Source organism: Arachis hypogaea, chromosome 1 (genome assembly GCF_003086295.3).
Source record: "Arachis hypogaea cultivar Tifrunner chromosome 1, arahy.Tifrunner.gnm2.J5K5, whole genome shotgun sequence".
NCBI classification, from domain to species: Eukaryota; Viridiplantae; Streptophyta; class Magnoliopsida; order Fabales; family Fabaceae; genus Arachis; species Arachis hypogaea.
Window position 1 is genome coordinate 61,335,084 of NC_092036.1, and position 16,351 is coordinate 61,351,434.

Consider the following 16,351-nt stretch of genomic DNA (forward strand, 5'->3'; position numbering starts at 1 on the left):
ATAAGAAATTACGCACTAAAACGGTTAGGAATTGATGTTTGCTTGAATGCGTGCTTGTTTGAATTAATGCTTCCAACTGTTTCCTATGTAAAAATTTGATAAAATTTTTTAGTTGAGGTATCTGAATTAAGAAAAATTTTGTCAAATTTTTTTAAAACCCTTGTTTGGTTTATGTTCATACCCTGGGTCGAGCTATCCGAGTCGGGATGTTCAGTAGCAAAGCGACCGACCTCTTTAGGTCAAGCGGACCGACTTCTTCATAAAGAACTCGGCCAAATCGACAGGAAAGCCCAAAGGATGGCCCAACTCAAGGAATACGACCCCGATCCAAAGGCAGCCCAAGCCTATAGAGATAAGGGCGGTTCCATGGAAGATAAGTGATAAACCACTAATGTTTAAGTATGGGGAGGTTGATAAACCACTATTTTATGGTTTATATTGTGTTTAATTGTGTGGTTTTATCATGATCCTTACCCACTTATTCATTAATTTAGCATGCATTTATATTTCCTTCCTGAAATTATTACATGGTTGAAAACTGCTTCCTAGAGACTTTTTAATTATACATTTCAGTTCTCCTTTATCCCATTCGATGCCGTGATCTGTGTGTTAAGTGTTTCAGCCTTTATAGGGCATGGATGAGTTGGAGATTGGAAAGGAAGCTAGCAAAAATGGAGGGAACACAAGAAATTGAGGAGATAATCAGCGAGAAGTGACGCGGCCGCATGGCTCACGCGACCGCGCGGAATGGAAAAGCACAAGTGACGCGGAGGCGTGGACGACGCGAACGAGTGGCAGGAAAAACGCGAATGACGCGTCCGCATGGATGACGCGATCGCGTGACATGCGCGATCTGCATAATCTGTAGATTCCGCTGGGGGCGATTTTGGGCCCTGTTTTGACCCAATTCTCGGCCCAGAACAGTAGACTAGAGCCAGAGAACATGCAGAAACCAAAAACAACATTCATTTTATACAGTTTTAGTTTTAGATCTAGTTTTTACTCTTCTTCTAGGTTTTTCTCTCTACACATTGATAGTTCTTAGGATTTTATTTTTCTACCACTTTTGCATTAGAATACTGAGAAGAGTTATTACCTCATCAAAACTTTGTCATTCTAGTTCCTTCTCTTTACTTGGCTTTACTCTTCCATGTCCTTTGCTTTGTTAATTTTACCATTGGAATATTATTAGGATTTATTTAATACAAGGATTACTTTTATTTTTATTTGATTACTTTGATTTTTATTTACAATGTCTTTCTTTAATTCCTTTTCATATGTTATGAATTTTACATTCACAATGAGTGAGTAGTTCCCTAACTTGATGGGGAGTTGATTGAAAGGAACCAATTGAGTTAGAAGGCTTAAAAGAAAGATTGTAATTGGGTTTATTATTGGATTGCCCTCTAGTCACTAACACCAACCCCTTTTAATTAAGTGGGTTGCAACTTGTGAACAGACATAGCATTCTAACCTGTTTGACTTTCCCTTACCTAGTAAGAGATAACTAAACATGATAACCTTTAATTATCAATTAATCTAGAGAGTAATCCAACAACAGCGGGACTTCCAACTAATCAACTCCCAGTCAAGGCTTTTATTTACATTATTCAAATTCTCCAACTTTATTTCCTGTTTACTCAACTCAAACCTTTTTGAAAACATCTGATTAATAAAAATAACACACTTTTCTGCAACTCGTTGGGAGACGACCTGGGATTCATACTCACAGTATTTTAGTTTTAAATTTCTGTAACATCTTTCTAAATTGATAAGTGGAATTCTGGTGAGTTAAGAACTATACTTGCAACGCATATATTTTAATAATTTTTAATTCACCAATTTCCGCCCCATCAATTTTTGGCGCCGTTGCCAGGGAGTTGCAACAGTGTGTTAATTTTGATTAGTATTTTTTTTCTTTTCATTCTATCACTTTGAACTGTACGTTTCTTTCGTTAAAGGACGCGTTCACTTCCTGATCCAAGCTTGCCAGCCTTTGACCCTGAGATTGAAAGAACTCTTTCACATATAAGGCAAGCTCGGCGTAGGCGACTCCTCTTTGAGGACGAACCTGAACTGTCATCTAAGGAAGAAACAACCCCCCTTTCTACTGATCCAGTTTATTTACGTGCAGGTGACATGGCAGCGCCCAGAAGAGTCACTATCCAGGAGGAAGGAGCCCCTGATTTTACGCTCCAACCATTCCAGGCGCACCACCCAGCAGTAGCTGTAGATTTTGAAATAAAATCTGCACTACTCAACTTGATGCCCAAATTTCATGGCTTACCTGCTCAAGAGCCTATCAAGCATCTTAGGAATTTCCAGACCGCTTGTTCTACTGTTAAGCGTGATGGCGCTGATGAAATCTCTATTCTATTGAAAGCCTTCCCGTTTTCTCTGGAGGGAAAGGCAAGAGAGTGGTACTACACTCAACCCAAAGCAATTGTTTCCAACTGGGATGCACTTAGGAGAGAGTTTCTGGATAAATTCTTTCCAGCTGAAGTTGCCGATAAGCTGAGGAAGGACATGTCTATGATCGTTCAAGATGAATCTGAGACCCTCTATGAATACCTGGAACGACGCATGCCCCCATCATATGATTGACAAGATAGTTTTGCTCGGTTAATTTACACAGGGTTTGAAATCTCAAGATAGGACCACACTGGAAGGTGCTTGCAATGGTTCTATGAAAAAGTACAAGACTATGGACGAAGCATGGCAATTGATCAGAGACTTACCTGACTCTACTAGGAATCATAGGCAGAGACAAAGTCGGTCAAGAGCTGTTGCGGAGGTATCCACTAATACAGAGGCTACTGCTATAGCCCAGAGTCTATGTGAAATGACTAACTTGCTGAAGCAGATGCAACTGAATCAACAACAACCTCAGCAAGTTCATCCTTCTCCACCACAGCACAGCCAGCAGTTAGTTCCACAAAGAGTGTACGGAATCTGTGCAGATTACAGTCACTATATCGATGAGTGTTTGCAGCTCCAACCAGAAGACAACACTGTAGCAGCCACTCACAACTTTCATGACCTCCCCAATCAAGGGTACAATCAAGGTGGCAACTATAACCAAGGATGGCAGGGTAACTCTAACCAAGGTTGGAGAGACAATTCTAACCAGGGTTGGAGGGACAATTCTAACAGAGGAGGCAGAGATAACAATAGAAATCAGAGGTGGAATAACAATAACAATTTCAGACAGCAGAATCAGACTCAGTCCTACAGAGCACCTCATTTAAGACAACCTCAAGCCTTTCAACAGACTTCTCAGACCACTTGCCCCTCTTCATCTCCTAATGATGAATTACTACAAGCCATTGATCAGAGACAACAGGCTATGGAGAATAATATTAATGCAACTATGAATGTTTTGACTTCTACTTTACAAACTCTTGTCTCACAGATTGGATCAATGAACAACTCCAACAACCAGTCCTCAAGCTCTGGTGGACTCCCCTCTCAACCATTACCCAACCCAAAGGGTGGTATTAATGCCATCACCCTAAGGTCTGGAACCACACTGCAGGAGAGAAATCAGGAGGAGCCATGCCCACCAAAACACTCCTCAGCTGAAGAGGTAGTAGAATTAGAAGATGTTGAAGAGGAAGAGGACATACAGGACATAGCTGAGAAAGAAGAAGCTCAACCACAGGAGGAAGCACCAAAGGGGGCAGACACTGCAGAAAACACCACTCCCATTCCATTTCCACAACTTGCAAGGAAGCCCAGGAAGCAGTTGGAACCTGACCCCAAAATGGTAGAAATCTTCAAAAAGGTTGAGGTAACTGTTTCCCTTTTTGATGTCATTCAACAGGTACCTAAATATGCAAAGTTTCTAAAAGATTTATGTATACATAAAGACAAAATTAATGAATTAGAAACTATTCCTTTAGGAAGTTCTATATCTGCTTTAATGGGAAATTTACCTGAAAAATGTAGTGACCCAGGTCCTTGTATTGTTAGTTGTACTATTGGTGGTGTAGTAATTTATGATTGCATGTGTGATTTGGGAGCATGTGTTAGTATAATGCCTTTATCTGTGTATGATGTTTTAAGGCTCCCTCCTTTAAAAAGGTCGGCAGCTAGTTTTGTGTTGGCAGATAAAAGCATTATTACAGTAGCTGGAGTTGCTGAAGATGTTTTGGTGAACATTAAAGGGCTCACATTTTCCACTGATTTCTATATCTTGGAGATGCCCAATAATGACTCAGATAAGCCATCATCAATCCTACTTGGCAGACCATTCCTGAAGACATCAAGATTCAAATTAGATGCTTTTTTAGGAACATATTCTTTTGAAATAGATGGCCGAATAGTAATCTTCAATTTGAATGGAGTCACAAACAACCCTCCAGAAGATCATTCTTTCTTCCAGTGTGATATCATAGATGAAACTGTAGCTGAAATTCACCAGGAAGAGTTGGAAGAAAGGAACACAGAACAAAGTCCAAGTGTGGGGACTCTATTAACTGACAATAAGGATACTTCGACATTTTCACAAGCTCCAGGCAATCCAGAGCCTGCCCATGACCAGAAGATAGAGTTGAAACCTCTCCCTCCACATCTCAAATACGCTTATCTTGAAGATGGGCAGAAGTTTCCAGTTATTATTGCACAGGACCTCACTCCTGAATAGGAAGAGCAGTTACTTAGTGTGCTGAGGAAGCACAAGAAAGCAATTGGGTGGAGTTTGGCAGACATAGAAGGCATCAACCCTCAAGTATGTGAGCACAGAATATTTTTAGAGGAAGGAGCAAGACCTGTCCGCCAACCTTAGAGAAGACTGAATCCCACTATTTTGGAAGTTGTCAAAAAGGAAGTGACCAGACTATTGGAAGCATGTATCATTTATCCCATTTCGGGCAGTGAATGGGTTAGCCCAGTACAAGTGGTGCCCAAGAAGTCTGGAGTCACCACAGTGAAGAATGAGCATGGAGAGCTCATAGCAACCAGAGTACAGAACGCTTGGTGAGTCTGCATTGATTACAGGCATCTCAACCAAGCCACCCGTAAGGATCACTACCCACTTCCATTCATTGATCAAATGCTGGATCGCCTGTCAGGTAAATCACATTATTGCTTTTTAGATGCTTTTTAGACGCTGCCCACTCCAATTATACTACTACTGAGAAAGAGCTTCTTGCTATTGTTTTTGCTCTGGATAAATTCCGAGCTTATTTACTTGGTACTAGAGTAGTAGTGTATTCGGACTATGCAGCATTAAAGTATCTATTAGCTAAAAAGGAGTCCAAACCAAGGCTCATACGTTGGATACTGCTATTACAAGAATTTGATTTAGAAATAAAGGATAGGAGTGGTAACCAGAATCTAATGGCGGACCACTTGAGTCGCCTTGAGCACATTAAAGATGATTCTACTCCTATAGATGATAATTTTCCATTTGATAACCTACAAGCAGTATCTGAAGTAGCCCCTTGGTACGCACCTGTAGCTAATTATCTAGTTAGCCGCACATTTCCTCCACACTTTTCTAAGCATTAAAGAGACAAGCTGAAAAGTGAGTCTAAATATTATATATGGGATGACCCATATTTATGGAGATGTGGCGTTGATCAGGTAATTAGATGTTGTGTGCCTCAATCAGAATTCCAGTCCATTTTAGAGGCTTGTCACTCATCTGAGAGTGGAGGACATTTTGGCCCTCAAAGAACAGCTAGAAAGATCTTAGACTGTGGATTCTGGTGGCCTACTCTTTTTAGAGACGCTGCTGAGTTTTGTAAATCTTGTCTTCCATGCCAAAAACTTGGTAATATATCCAGGAGGGATGAGATGCCTCAACAAATTATGATTTTTTGTGAAATTTTTGATGTTTGGGGCATTGACTTCATGGGTCCGTTCCCAATTCTAATGGTCATTTTTATATATTGTTAGCTGTGGATTATGTTTCCAAATGGGTGGAACCAATTCCTACCAGCACTGATGATGCTAACACTGTTGTTTCCTTTGTGAGAAACCATATTATTTGCCGCTTTGGATCACCACGAGCAATCATGAGCGATCAAGGCACCCATTCTTGTAACAGGAGACTCATAGGATTAATGAATAAGCATGGGATAATTCATAAGGTTGCAACAGCAAACCATCCTCAAACCAATGGGCAAGCCGAGGTGTCAAACAGAGAGATAAAGCGTATCTTGCAGAAGATAGTCAAACCTCATAGAAAAGACTGGAGCACCAGGCTACAAGATGCACTATGGGCATACAGGACAACATATAAAACTCCCATTGGGATGAGTCCTTTCCGCTTAGTTTATGGAAAAGCTTGTCATCTCCCAGTTGAAGTAGAGCATAGAGCCTTTTGGGCAGTCAAGGAGTGCAACATGGGATTTGCGGAAGCCGGAGCTGAAAGAAAGTTGCAACTGCAAGAACTGGAGAGCCTTCGCCTAGAAGCTTATGAGAACTCACGAATATACAAGGAGAAGATGAAGGCTGTACATGATCAGCACATCAAGAAAAAGGAGTTCCAGCCTGGGGATTTAGTCCTCCTTTACAAATCTTGACTGAGGCTCATGCCAGGCAAGTTGAGATCAAGATGGGAAGGTCCATACAGAGTAGAGAAGGCCGAACCATACGGAGTTTATCACCTCAGCAAACCTTCAAGCTCTGACCTTATCAAAGTTAATGGACAACGTCTGAAGCTGTACCATGGCGAGAAGATACAGAAAAATAAGGAACTTGAGATCTTCCTCTTGGAAGACCCCCACATGCCAGAAGATTGAGCTAGTGGAGTGTCTAACTTACGGACGTTAAAGCAAAGTGCTAGGTGGGAGACAACCCACCATGGTATGATCGTTCTTTTCTTTCTATCTTTAGTTTTTCCTAGTCAATAACTCTTCTCTTTATCAGTACCTTCATGCATCTGCACTTGCATACTTTTATAAAAGAAATGGAGGTCACGCGACGCGACCGCATCAGCGACGCGTCCGCGTCGACAAGAGAGGTGAGAAAAATAAAAAATGAACAGAGAGTTTCGCTGGAGCATGGCTGGCGGCGTGCCAGTGGCACTAATCATCCCATGCGACCGCGTCATTGATGCGTCTGCATCACATGGGATTCATGGCCTCCCATGCGACCGCGTGCCCCACGCGGCCGCGTGCCTTGATTTTCGACGTAAAAGGGGTGCACAATGAAATATTGCGCGAGAGTGGTGCTGGATTGGTGCTGGATGCACCATCCATATCACGCGATCGCGTCGCTGACACGTCTGCGTCATCCCTTCTGAAGCCCACTCACGCGATCGCATGCCCCACACGATCGCGTCACCCCAAAGTTGGCAAATATATCAATTTGAACAGAGAGTTGTGCGGGCGCGAGGTTGTACTCGCGCCAGAAGCATCACACGAGTCACGCGACCGCGTGACCGACGCGACCGCGTCAACTGAATTAGAACGCAATCACGCAAACGCATGCCCCACACGGCCGCGTCGCTTGCACTGCACAGCTCAACCAAAACTGCCAAAATATCTTATCTTTCTCTCCTCCAAATCCTACTTTCTCTTTTCCTTCCTTATTTCTTCCTTCTCCCTTCTTCCTTCTATCTCACATTTCACTCTCTCTCTCTCTCACCTCCATTAACAAGGTTTTACTTTCTTCTTCCCCCCTCCCTTTTTCTATTATTCTTCTTATTTTATATGTTATTTTCTTTTCTTTTCTTTTTCTATTCTTTATCCATATTTTCCTTCTTCTTCTTTCCTTTTTACATGGTGCTAGAAATTTATTTGAGTCATTATTCCTCATTATATGCTTGTGGATTGTTGCAAATTATTTGGAAATTATATATTCTTTTCTTTGAAGGGTTGCTTGCATGTTTACTTTAATACTTTCTATACCTTATTTACCATGCATGCTATGTGTTTGTGAAAAAGCCATATGACATTATGCACTTCTCTATTATACTTCCTACTATTCAAAGCATGTTTTTCACAAATTTCCTTTACTATTTTATTAATTACATTTAATTGCCAATACAAACATGTTAGTTTGTTACGAAGTGATGCTTGATCTATACTACTCATGCCCTTGCCGGAATGCCAATAAACATCTTGCATGCCAATAAACATCTTGCATCTACTTACCCTTTTATGCACCTATCCTATTTTCTTTATTGATCTTTTCATATGTTGTCATGACCATGTGTTTATTTCATTCATCTTTACTGTGCACTGTTTATTACTCACTCCATCTCCTTCCTTGCTTTAATTCTTTGGATCTAACTTACTTTCTCTTCCCTTTTTCAGAATGGCCACCAAGAAAGGCAAAGAGAAAGCTACCCCTAAACCCACAGCAAGGAAAAGAACAAAGAGAGCATTAGTGGCAGAACCTTCTTCAACTGCAGTCACGCCTTCAACAAAAAGAATTAAAAGGATTATCAAGGTTAATAAAAAAGAGAGAGCCTTCCTAGCCAAGGACACTGCACGATTCCCAAATCGCTACTTTGAGCAGATGTTTCCTATTCTGGCAGCTCGAAATTACAACAATGAACACCTTCTTATCCTTCCGCCTCGTATCGCTGAATTTGTTGAGCCACAAATTGCACAAAGATATTGGGGATTTTTACAGAGACAGCCACGACAGGTTAATCTTTCTTGGGTTGTTGAGTTCTACTCCAACTTTCACCTGCCGACTCTGTAGTCCATCTATTTACGCCAGAAGTAAGTCCCCATTACAGAAGAGGCCAAACAGCAGGCCTTAGATCTCCCACCTGCTCCAAAAGGGTTGGACGCTTTTCAGAGAGCCGCAATCAAGTGCCAGGCATACACCTTTGACTGGGACGCTATTCTCAGAGTTATCGCTCGACCTGGCAGCAAATGGATCTTCGGATACCATCGTTCCCGTCCTAAGGGAATCTCAGCTTCCGCACTTACCTTAGAGGCTCACGTATGGGCACAGATTATGTCCCATTACGTCTTCCCAAGTACTCATGAGTCCTCCTTCACCGCAGACATGGCCGTTCTACTATGGTGCATCCTCACAGACCAGCCTCTCAATTTACCGCGACATATCCGGAATGCTATGGAACATGTGCAGATCGCGGGCAACCTACCTTTCCCCGCATTGGTCTCTGATCTCATCTCAGCAGCCGGAGTATCCTACAGAGCTGGATACACCAAAGCAATTCTTCCACGGGATGATCAGTATGTCCCTAACGGGAGATATCTCAGGCCACAACTTGCCACTACCAGTTAGTCCACAGAGGATACTGCAGCTCCTCCACCATCTACTAGTCAACTGCTGCATCAAATACTGAAGCGGTTGGACCAACATGAAAAGAAAGCAAAGCTCCGAGAGCGCCGCAACCAACGCCGATTCAAACACCTCAGGGAGCTGCTTAGAGGAGATTGCAGAGACTCAGACACCCCGGACTCACTTCCTTCACCAGCACAGGGAGCCATGACGGCCCTGATTGTGGAGACACTGCCACCAGCCCACCATTGTTCCTGACAGATGGCATCGAGGATGGTGCAAAGCTTTAAGTGTGAGGAGGTCGGTCAGTACCTGACTTCCGGAGGTAATTTCTCTTCCCTAGCACCAATAAATTAGGATATTTTAGTTAGATTTTCTTTCTTTTATAGAATAGGATAAATTGCACAGTAATAGGTTAGCTGCATGCATGTTCTACTTGATTGAAAAGACAATAAGTTTCTTCTGAAAAGCTATCTTTGGAACAAAATTTCACTAATTTTAATCAAAACTCTTATGTTGAAATTGCTTGAAGTTGTATTTGGAACATGATTTTTGAGCTAAAGAACACACAACCTGTGAAAATTTGAGCCTTTATGCATGGTTACATTATTTAACCAAAATTATTTTATTCTTGTGTGTTTACTTCTCTATGATTGTAATCTATATTTTGTTTCATCCTATATGTCCAATATTTATTATGTTTATATGCTTGCATGTGATTGAGGCCATTATTTGTTTAAACTCACTTGTCCAAATTAAGCCTACCCTTTTTAATTACTTTTGTTAACCACCTTGAGCTTTTAAATCCTATTTGTTCTATATTTTACCACATTACTAGCCTTAAGCGGAAAAACAATTGTATATCCCAAATTGAATCTTTGGTTAGCTTAAGATAGAATTGTGTATGCTAGTTAAGTATGGGAATGTGTGGGAACAAAAGTTATTAAGGGAATGTGTCATGATAATACAATGGGAATTTGGATACCTACTCATTTGAAACTATAAGAATTAAAAATCTATGTGCATTGATAAGCTATGTGTATTTTTATGTCTATAAAATTTTTTTTTTCAAAGATCAATGCACATATGATAAAATTGATACATGAGTATGAAATGTAAAAGGGAATTCTTGGTAGCTAGGTATGAATTCTAAAGTTATATAAAATATATAGGTTGGGTTAAAGCTTGGGTTAATTAAAGATTCAATTTATAAGCTCACTTAACCATATATGTATCCCTACCCTTACCTTGGCCCCATTACAACCTTGAAAAGACCTCATGATGTTTGCATTGGCATATTAACTGTTGTTGATTGGTTAGGAGAAAAACAAAAGTTAGAAAGCATGATTAGAAAAGGATAGAGTGATTACCCTATACACTAGAGAGATTAGAGCATACATACATCATTAGTGAGGGTTCAATGCTTGAATTTCCATGTTCCCTGCTTTCATGAGCTATCTTCTTGCACTTTTATCTGTCTTACTGTATAATGATAGAATTAGTGGAATTTGATTTGTAATTGTTTAAAGAGCTTATTTACTTTTGATCAAGTGGGCAAGAATCATATAGTTGCATTCATATATATAGGTTGCATTGCATTGCATGAGTTTCTACATGTTCATACTTATTTATCTTATCTCCTTCAATTAAGCATGAGGACATGATAATGTTTAAGTGTGGGGAGGTTGATAAACCACTATTTTATGGTTTATATTGTGTTTAATTGTGTGGTTTTATCATGATCTTTACCCACTTATTCATTAATTTAGCATGCATTTATATTTCCTTCCTGAAATTATTACATGGTTGAAAACTGCTTCGTAGATACTTTTTAATTATGCATTTCAGTTCTCCTTTATCCCATTCGATGCTGTGATCTGTGTGTTAAGTGTTTCAGGCTTTATAGGGCATGGATGAGTTGGAGATTGAAAAGGAAGCTAGCAAAAATGGAGGGAACACAACAAATTGAGGAGATAATCAGCGAGAAGTGACGCGGCCGCATGGCTCACGCGTTCGCGTGAAAGAGGAAAAATCGCAGTGACGCGGCCGCATGGCTCACGTGACCGCGCGAAATGGAAAAGCACAAGTGACGCAGAGGCGTGGTGGCAGGAAAAACTCGAATGACGCGTCCGCATGGATGACGCGATCGTGTGACGTGCGCGATCTGCATAATCTGCAGATTCCGCTGAGGGTGATTTTGGGCCCTGTTTTGACCCAGTTCTCAGCCCAGAACAGCAGACCAGAGCCAGAGAACATGCAGAAACCAAAAACAACATTCATTCTACACAGTTTTAGTTTTAGATCTAGTTTTTACTCCTCTTCTAGGTTTTTCTCTCTACACATTGATTGTTCTTAGGATTTTATTTTTCTACCACTTTTGCATTGGGATACTGAGAAGAGTTATTACCTCATCAAAACTTCGTCATTCTAGTTCCTTCTTTTTACTTGGCTTTACTCTTCCATGTCCTTTGCTTTGTTAATTTTACCATTGGAATATTATTAGGATTTATTTAATACAAGGATTACTTTTATTTTTATTTGATTACTTTGATTTTTATTTACAATGTCTTTCTTTAATTCCTTTTCATATGTTATGAATTTTACATTCACAATGAGCGAGTAGTTCCCTAACTTGATGGGGAGTTGATTGAAAGGAACCAATTGAGTTGGAAGGCTTAAAAGAAAGATTGTAATTGGGTTTATTGTTGGATTGCCCTCTAGTCACTAACACCAACCCCTTTTAATTAAGTGGGTTGTAACTTGTGAACAGACATAGCATTCCAAGCTATTTGACTTTCCCTTACCTAGTAAGAGATAACTAAACAGGATAACCTTTAATTATCAATTAATCTAGAGAGTAATCCAACAACAGTGGGACTTCCAACTAATCAACTCCCAGTTAAGGCTTTTATTTACATTATTCAAATTCTCCAACTTTATTTCCTGTTTACTCAACTCAAACCTTTTTGAAAACATCTGATTAATAAAAATAACACACTTTTCTGCAAATCGTTGGGAGACGACTTGGGATTCATACTCCCAGTATTTTAGTTTTAAATTTCTGTAACATCTTTCTAAATTGATAAGTGGAATTCTGGTGAGTTAAGAACTATACTTGCAACGCATATATTTTAATAATTTTTAATTCACCAATTTTTACCCCATCAATAAGCTGACCTCGACAAAAGATAAGATAAGATAAGATAACTAACTTATCTTATCCAAAGAAGGTCACATTTTACCATTATAAATACACTGTAGCACCCAAGTATAACTCATACTCTGATTCTATTCAATATCTGCTTAATACCTTGCTAACTTAAGCATCAGAGTCCCTTGCAGGTACCCCTCACCCTCCGGGGATGAAGGATCAACACTACCACCAAGTCCAACAAGCCGGACACAACCGCTCCAACCAGCACAGAAGATCTCGTCCGAGATCGACCTCCAGTTTCAGGTAACCCTTGGAACATTGGCGCCGTTGCCGGGGAACCTGGAAGTCATCCCATCACCATGGCGGCGACCATGACAACGACCACGACTCAGATCTAGAGGATAGAACGCCGCACAAAAAGGCGGACACTACACCAAAGGATACTCCTCAACTTAACAACGAAAAGGATTCTCCAAACGCAGGAGCCATAGAGGAGCTTCAAGATCGATTAAAGCAACTCGAGAAAGATGCCCAACATCAACGCGAAAAAGAAGAGGATCTACATCGGGAGATAAGGCGACGCTGGGAATTAGAAGATAAGCTTCTAAATCTCGAAGCCGATCTCAAAAGCAAAGCTACTCGATCCACTCCAGAGGATAGCTCTCGCAAGGATCAAGATCCATTCACCAGGTAAATCATGAAGACCAAAATCCCAAAGGACTTCAAACTTCCGGATATGACTCTGTACGACGGCACTTCAGACCCCAACCATCACTTCAGCAATTTCAGAAGTAGAATGTACCTCACTGACGCCTTGGATGCAGTTTGCTGCAAAGCCTTTCCAACAACTCTTACCAAGACAGCCATTAGATGGTTCGACAGCCTACCTCCAAAGTCCATCTCGAGCTTCGACGACCTGGTCAAAAAATTTCTGGCCAGATTTTCCATACAAAAAGATCAGACTAAACACGCCCCCAGCCTACTAGGGATCAAGCAAGGAGATCGGGAAAGTCTTCGTAACTACATGGAAAGATTCAACAAAACATGCATGGACATACAAAGTCTACCAACAGAAGCTGCCATTACGGGCCTCATAAATGGCCTACGAGAAGGACCTTTTAGCCAATCTATATCTAAGAAATATCCTGCATCCCTGGATGAAGTACAAGAATGGGCGCAGAAGTACATCAACGTGGAGGAAAATTCACGACTTGGGGAAGCCTCGAGGTTCGGTTCCGCCTACTGAGACAAAGATAAAGAATCCAAGAAAAAAGAAGATCACTCCGGGGAGAAAATAAAAAATATCATAACTACACCCCTCTTAGGGTATCCTTGGTAGATGTTTTCAAAGAAGTCTGCCATACAGAAAAAATACCCCCAGCAAGGCCACTCAAAGGCAAAAGAGGAGGAGAAAATCGAAACGAATACTGTGAGTATCATCGAGTCTGAGGACATTCCACCAACGAATGCTTCGACTTGAAAAATGTCATAGAAAAATTAGTATGAAAAGGAAAACTAGATCGGTTTTTGGCCAACCGGGATGAAGAGCCAAGAAAAAAAAGGGATGAAGATGTCGGACGGTCTGAGCGATCACCTCACACACCGGAAAGACACGTCCACATGATACACGGCGGATTTGCGGGAGGAGGAATCTCCAAATCATCCCTCAAGCGACACCTCAAAGAAGTATACCATGTCAAAGGAAAGAAGGAGGCGCCAGACATCCCAGCAATTACGTTTACCAAAGAAGACGCATCCGGAATCATCTCAGGACACGACGATCCCATGGTAATCATTATCATACTGGCAAACGCCAACCTCCACCGTACATTAATTGACCAAGGAAGCTCTGCTGACATCTTATTCAAAACTGCCTTCGACAAGCTCGGCTTAGAAGAAAAAGAGCTAAGAGCATACCCGAACAGCCTGTTCGGACTTGGGGATACCCCAGTACAACCACTGGGATACGTATCGCTACACACAACCTTCGGAAAGGGGAACCAATCCAGAACACTCAAGATAGACTACATCGTGGTCAACGTAAGCTCAGCCTACAATGCCTTAATAGGTCGGACAACGTTAAACCAACTCGGCGCAATAGTTTCAACTCCACATCTATGTATGAAATTCCCAACTGCAGAAGGGATAGCTACAATAAAAGCAGATCAAAGGATGGTGCGTCACTGTTATAACGAAAGTCTAAACCTCAGAGGCGAAGGAGAAGCGTTACACACAATCAAACTTGGTGGAGTTCAGACGCAAGAAGAACTCCGTTCCTAGCCCGAAGGTGAAGTAGAGAAAGTTCAGATCGGAGACACCTCGGATAAGACAACTAATATTGGCACAATCCTGAAAGGAGACGCAAAGGAATCACTCATACAGTTCCTACGAGATAATGTTGATATCTTCGCATGGAAAGCCGCCGACATGCCAGGCATAGTTCCTGAATTGATGAGCCTCAAGTTGGCAGTCTATCTGGGATCTCGGCCGGTACAACAAAGACGAAGAAAACTCAGACCAGAACGGTCTCAGGCTGTGGCAGAACAGGTGCAAGCACTGCTAGAGGCAGGATTCATAAGAGAAGTTAAGTACCCACTATGGCTAGCAAACGTCGTCTTGGTGAAAAAGTCAAATGGGAAGTGGGGAATGTGCACCGACTACACCGACCTCAACAAAACCTACCCAAAAGATCCTTATCCACTCCCAAGCATCGACGCTCTAGTAGACGCCTCATCGGGATATAAGTATCTCTCGTTTATGGACGCATACTCGGGGTACAACCAGATCCCAATGTATCCACCGAATCAAGAAAAAACCTCATTTCTAACACCCAAAGCAAACTATTGCTACATCGTAATGCCTTTTGGCCTTAAGAACGCGGGAGCTACTTATCAAAGGCTAATGAATAAGGTCTTCTCAGACCACATCGGAAAAATCATGGAGGTCTACATGGATGACATGTTGATAAAGACACAAAGTGAAGAGACATTACTGACCGACTTGGTTCAAGTGTTCGACACCATACGGAAGCATGGCATGCGACTTAACCCGACTAAATGTACCTTCGCAGTGCAAGCAGGTAAGTTCTTGGGCTTTATGCTCACACAAAAAGGAATCGAGGCAAATCCAGATAAATGCCAAGCCATACTCAACATGAAGAGCCCAACCTGCGTCAAAGAGGTACAACAACTCAATGGGAGATTGGCAGCCTTGTCCAGATTCCTAGCAGGGTCAGCGATAAGATCCCTCCCTTTCTACGCTACTTTAAGGAAGGGAAAAAACTTCGAGTGGACAACGGAATACGAGCAAGCCTTCCGAGACTTCAAAGAATTCTTGGGACGGCCAGCTATCCTATCTCGACCACGAGAACGAGAACCACTCATATTATAACTCGTAGTAGGAAGTCGGGCAATAGCCTCAGCACTAATTAAAGAAAACGAGGGTGGGCAACAACCTGTCTACTTCATTAGTAAAGCACTGCAGGGGTCAGAGCTGAACTACCAGAAAATAGAGAAGTTTGCCTATGCTCTCATACTAACATCCCGACGACTTCGTCCGTACTTCCAAGCTCATACCATTAAGGTTTGGACAAACCAGCCTATAAAAGGGATATTGCAGAAAACAGATCTAGCAGGAAGAATCCTACAATGGGCAATCGAATTGTCCGAGTTCGACCTCCAATACGAGGCGTGGACAGCCATTAAGTCACAATACCTAGCCGACTTCATTGCAGAATTCACAAACACCCCGGAGATCCCCATAGAGTGGAATATAAACGTGGACGGTTCCGCGAATAAAACCGGAAGCGGTGCAGGTGTGATAATCGAAAGAAACCAAGGAACCCAACTTGAGCTTTCCCTCAAATTCGGATTCTCGGCCTCAAACAACCAGGCGGAATACGAAACGTGATTAGCTGGTTTAAAGCTGGCTAGGGAGGTTGGAGCTCAGAAACTCAACATCTACAGCGATTCACAAGTTGTTAAC